The sequence below is a fragment of the Myotis daubentonii genome, chromosome 9 (assembly GCF_963259705.1).
Source record: "Myotis daubentonii chromosome 9, mMyoDau2.1, whole genome shotgun sequence".
NCBI lineage: Eukaryota > Metazoa > Chordata > Mammalia > Chiroptera > Vespertilionidae > Myotis > Myotis daubentonii.
The window spans coordinates 25,586,798-25,592,797 of NC_081848.1; positions in this window are offsets into that span (position 1 = coordinate 25,586,798).

Here is a 6,000-nt window from a genome sequence, read left to right on the forward strand (position 1 = left end):
ATATCAACGATTGGGTATATGAAGTTCTCACATAAAAATATTGACATCTGGCTTCTCTTGAAAAAATTGGAGCTTTGGCATGCCTGGCCTGACAAGGGTAATAGAAGCTGCCACCCCAACTACCTGCAATGGGGCCTGCACCCTGCAGGGTCCCACAGCCCCCTCCCCACTACTGTTACTGAGTTCTTCACACCAAAGTAGAATCAACTGCCATCTATCATCATGCTTGTACTGTTTCCTTATAGTAAATAGAAAATTTAATATTTTCAACGCGGGTAAATGAAAGATTTAGGGTGCTAAGTGCTCCTTGCACCTACCCACTAGTTCCATGGTTGGCAAACCACAGCTCGTGAGCCACACGCCGCTCTTTGGCCCCTTGAGTGTGGCTCTTCCACAAAATACAACGTGTGGGTGCGCACGTACGGATATATATCTTCTCATATAAATAATTTTAAGAATTAGAAAAATGTTATTGTTTTACCACCTCTCTAGATTTTTTGTTTTAGAAAATATGATAGTTAAAACCATTTAGCTCCTTTTCCAATACAATTGATGCTTCCTGGGAAAGACAGAGAATCCTGAGGCCAAGGTGGAAGGATGATGCCAGGGCTGGGGGAATGAGTATCCTCAGAGGAATATTGATTTCACTCTCGTTTGTGCCGACATCTCTCTCCAGTCTACCTCACCTTTATTTTAGACCCATTTGGCTCCTTACTAGGTTCTAACAAATGTACACTCTCTCCCTCATTAGACCAGAACACTTTGAGGATGGACTGTGCCTTCTGTTTCCTCTTTTAGCCCCATTAGTGCCTGACATGGTTTCGAGCATACGCGTTTAAAAATGCTCCTTGAAGGAATGAAACTCTTTTTTTTTCTGGCTGGAACACCCCCCATCGCTCTGTCCCCTCTCATGGCTCTTCCGTGTGGAGACTGAGGGGCATGCGGACACTGGAAGGGAGAGGCCAGCCCTGCCTCCAGTTTTTCCCGCTTCAGTTCCCACACATCTGAGTCTGGGAGACGCACAGAAAGGATTTATTGCCCTCAAATTGAGGAGGAAGCCCTTCCCCAAGGCAGGTGCTGTGGCAGATGTTTCTTAGAGGCCTGGGCTCTTCCCTCAGGGAAGGAAGGAGTGTAGATGAGCATCATCATTGCCTGGGGGTGTGGGCTGGCTGGGAGGGGCAGCCACCTGGAAACCAGGCCCCAGAGTGCAGCCCACTGCCCACCATGCAGGACCAACCCAGTTGGTGATGGACACCCTCAAATATTCTCACACCGTCCCTCAAACCAGTCACTGGCGCTTTATCCCGAATGCTTTAAAAATGAATTTACCCAAGCTATCCCCAATCTGCTGCTGGCAGCTATGGAACTGTAAAAAACAATCTGAGCCAACATTTACAGGGTCTGTGTGGCTGCTCTTTAGAAATCAGAAGCTCCGACACCCACGGCCTGCCTCCCAGCGCGGCCTCCATGGCAGCTGTCCTCCGAGGAAGGGCTGTGTCTCAGGCCCGACCTAAGCTGGTTTACTCGCCCATCGTGCCTGCCTGGCTCCTGCAAGCATCTGATCGAGACCCCATGGCTTCATTAGCTTCATCAGACATTTGGAGCAAAAGCCACCTTTGGAGCAAATGCCATGAGGTTGCAGAGCTCTTTGGGTTATTAAATCCTTTCAATGACAATATAATACCTGTATCTACGATCCATGTGTGTAAGGAGGAAAACAGCATCCAGTACTCTTCCCACCAGCCCACACCTGCCTGACCCTCGCTTCTGGCAGGATCCCAGCACACTTTCCTGTGACCCCGTCTCACTGGCTGTGTCCATCCACACCCTGTGCCCCTGCCTCTGAGCTCATGTTCCCAATGAGCAGCTTATACTTGGCAGCTTCCCTCAAGCAAGAGTGAGAGAGCAAGAAAGTATGCTCAGGACAGAAGCTACAACCTTTTTAAACCTAATTTTGGAGGCAACAAAAGGCATCACTTTTGCAATATTGTATTTATTAGACATGAAGGGAAGAGGTTACTCAGGGACAAGGATGCCAGAACACGGGTGGTCATCTACTACACATATCTTCCATTCATTCTTCCTTCCTTTCCCTGTCCATTCTCACTCCCTCACTGCTTCCTTCTAGTACTTACTGTGTGTCTATTATGGTCCAGGAGCTACATCAGGCACTGGGAATTGTAGACCCTAAGAAAGAAGATACCTACTAAGAAGGGCTCCTGGTGGCTAACTGGGCTCAAGTGGAAAAAAAAACAAAAACAAAAAAATAAAAACAGAGCCTAGCAGCCATTTCTATGCAGGGCTCTCATGCAAACCACACTTCAGGGAGCAGTAAGCTGCCTGCCACCTTCTGGCTGCACAATGCTCCTGCCATCTGAGCCAGTCTTACAAAGGAGTTTCTGGAATCTCATTTCAAGCAATAGGACTGAAACTTTCCCATCCAATCTACTCCCTGCCATCTACATCTTCACCAACCAATCAAAGAGGCTAAATTCTGACCAATCAAGACAGTCCCTTTTGGATTAAACTGTGAGGATCTGGAGTCCTCATTTGCATAAGGATGGACCAATCAGGCACCAAGGACAGGAACTATCTATATATATAAAAGCCTAAGCAACCATTACGACCAGTCGACTGAACAACTGGTCGACCAGTTGTTCAGATACTCAATGCAGGAGCTGTCCCCTGGTGGTCAGTGCACTCCCACAGCCAACCTCCCACAGTCCCTCCCACCTGGCTGGCCAGCCCCGATAGGCCCTGATCTGGACTGGGCGAGACGGCCCTGATCGGCCTCAATCACCAGCCAGGCGGAGAGATCCCACCCATGCACAAATTCGTGCACCAGGCCTCTAGTATATATATAAAACCCTAATATGCACATAGACTGAACAACCAAACAACTAGTTGCTATGATGTGCACTGACCATCAGGGGGCATGCACGGACCATGGCTGCCATCGGCAGCAGGCGGCAGAGCGCGGAACATGGCAGGCAGGCTGCGGCGGGATGGTGGAGCAGGTGAGCGGGGGCACCAGACCAAGGTGGGGCACTGGTTGCTGTCATAGAGGCAAGCCTCTGGTGGTTACTGAAAATTCTTTGCTCCTGCACACTGCAGTCCTGCCTGGCGCCTGCACCTGCTGACAGTGCCGGCCCTGCTCACATCCACTGCTGGCACCGGAGCCACTGCTCGCACCCACTGCCAGCGCCTGGCAATGGTCCCGATCACTCAGTGCTGTCAGCAGGTGCCAGCGGTGGCTGCTGGCCCCAATCGCCCCTGAGGGCTTCTCCACTTTCCCTTGCTCCTGAGGGACAATCAGGGCAGCAGCTGCCACTCACACCCAATGATGGCACCAGCCCCGCTCACACCACTGCTGGCACTAGCCCCAATCACTCCACGCTGTCAGCAGGTGTGAGCGGGACCATGCCGTCAGCACATGGGAGCGGTGGCGGCGGGGGGGGGGGGGGGGGACCTGCCGCCAGAGAGAGGACCAGGGGCCTTGGTGGGAGGGGTCAGGTGGGGATGCAGAGGATGGGCTGAGAACCACCCCTGTGCCCACCGCAGCCTCGTGGCCCACAGTTCCTTTCAAGGAACACGAATTCATGCACGGGGCTCCTAGTTATCTATAAAACTCAGCTCCCTGTTGGCTCAAAGAGCTCACTTTCTCTTTTCATGGAAGACTGAAGACTGTTTTCTTGCTGGAGCTGAAAAACCAAAGATATCTCACTAGAGCAGACCAGTGCAGGCTAGAGAAGACGGGCAGGCAGGGAGCAGAGCTGCCTCGCTGGAGAGGGGCCTGGCTGTGGGCCGCCTCACCCAGGGCCACCTTGCCCCAGCACCTCCTAGCAGCCCTGCTATTTCACAGCCACGTTGCTCCATAATTGAGCTGTAACATTGTCGAGCTGTTCCAAGCCATGCTGTTCTCGTAGCCATGGTGTATCGCAATTGAGTTGTTCTCACAGAATGAAATTTCCCTCTTCACCGCATCCCAAATTAGGGATTCCTGTTGGTGCCAACAACCATCAGCTGACAGAATACAAAGTCTGAAAACGCAGGTTCCCAGCCTACTGGAAGAGAAAGGGCCAACAAAATTAACTGTTTCCCAAGCTTCAATCACTCACCCATTGGCCATAAACATGAATGTCCCAAACCTTTTCTTATTCAATATTTTCCTTTAAGTTGATTCTCCTCTAGAATACAACCTCACCCTAAGCCAGTTCTTCACCCTGGCTGCCCATTAGCCGCACACAGGAAGGCTGCTTAGCCTGGGGGTGGAGGTGGGGCTAACACAGGGAAGTTATTCCCACTCCCCACATTTACATTAGCACCCACTTATGACCACCCCAAGAGGTCACCAGCAGGGAGATGGCAGCTTCCCTGCGAGGAGACCCACCTTCCTGACCTGTGACTCCAAGCTCTGCCTCCTTATTCTCCCCACCCCAGCCCTATACCCATGTCCCCCCCAACCCTGTACTCCTTTTACCTCTCATGAACAAAAGAGCTAAACTAGCTTGTTTCAGCCAGGCACAGCTCTCACTGAGGAAAAAGAACTTGGCTTTCTTAATAAGAGATGGTACCTTATTGTGGGCACTTGTGACCCCCGGTGGTAGAGAAGGGAAATACAGGCAGTGAAGTCAGGAAGGCAGCATCTCTCACCAAAGCCCCAGACTAGAGCCCTCACTTACACTAAGCAAAACAGCGCCTACTGGGGGCAAAAGCACCGCACACAAGATAAAGCACCTCCGCTTCTCACCTCTCAACAGGCACGTTCCCCAGGACAAAAACAGCCAGAAGATACAAATGCCCCTGTCCTACCTGCATCTTGTCCCTAGCATTTAGGGTGGGCGATTCTCTGTAAGTGGGACATCTCCTGGTGCCTGAAGGCAGCTGCAGTCGGTGGTGAGCACACCAGCTCTGCACAGACTGGCTCAGCTCTGACGAGCTGGGTAGCCTTGGGCAAATTACTTAACATCTTTGTGCCTCAGTTTCCTCATCTGTCAAAACAGGATGAAAATAGTGCCCTCTCAGAGGGTTCTGAGGCTAACCTGAGTTAATATAAGACATGCTCACAATAGTGGCTGACTCATAGAATATTAAAAGTGCCAGGAGGTATCCCTGTGTACTCGGCTGGCCATAGTATTGTCCTCTTCAGGGAGCAAAGCAGAGGCTCAGAGCAGTTCTCCTTCAGCATGACTTCTTTTTCTCACGTGGAAGATGGAAAATTTGAACCCAGATTAGGACTCTAGACCTAGTAGTCTCTAAGCCCTGGCCTCATAGCTCAGTTGATTAGAGCGTTGTCCTCCTACACCAAGGTTATGGGTTCTACCCCTGGTCAGGGCACATACAAGAAGCAACCAATGAATCCATGAATAACTGGAACAACAAATGGATGCTTCTCTCTCTCTCTCTCTCTCTCTCTCTCTCTCTCTCTCTCTCTCTCCCTCCCCCCCCCCACAAACATACAGTCTCCCTCTCTTTCTCTCAAATCAATCAACAAAAATTTTGTGTTAAATGGTGGTTAAAGAAAAAAGATCCAGTAGTTTTTTCCCTATACCCGTATGGGCCCTCCTGGGAGTAGGGGCTGGCTGTATAGGGCTTCCACTGGAAGCCTCAAATCCCTGAGGTGGGTGAGCTGTACATAGAGCTGGGACATGCAAGCTAGAGCATCCACATGCCAGTGTGCAAGGACACAGGTGCAGAACTGAACTGGGGTGGGAAAAGAAGGTGCCAGGCCATAGGCGGGGGAGGGAGGGGAAGTTGGGGGAGGGGGTCAGGGTTGGCAATCCTTGCGTTGACTGCCACATTTGAGCACAGAATGCTAAGAGTTCCAGGAATTCTAAATTCAAACCTGGCTTTCCAATACTTACCTGGCAGGGCAGGGAGACACCATGATCATGAGGGTGGTTTTCCTAGGGCAAGGCACTCCAGATATGCGATTTCCCCAGATGTGGGAAACTCTACTGCATAATCTATGGTAATGGGGGGAGCGGGAGGTACTGGCTT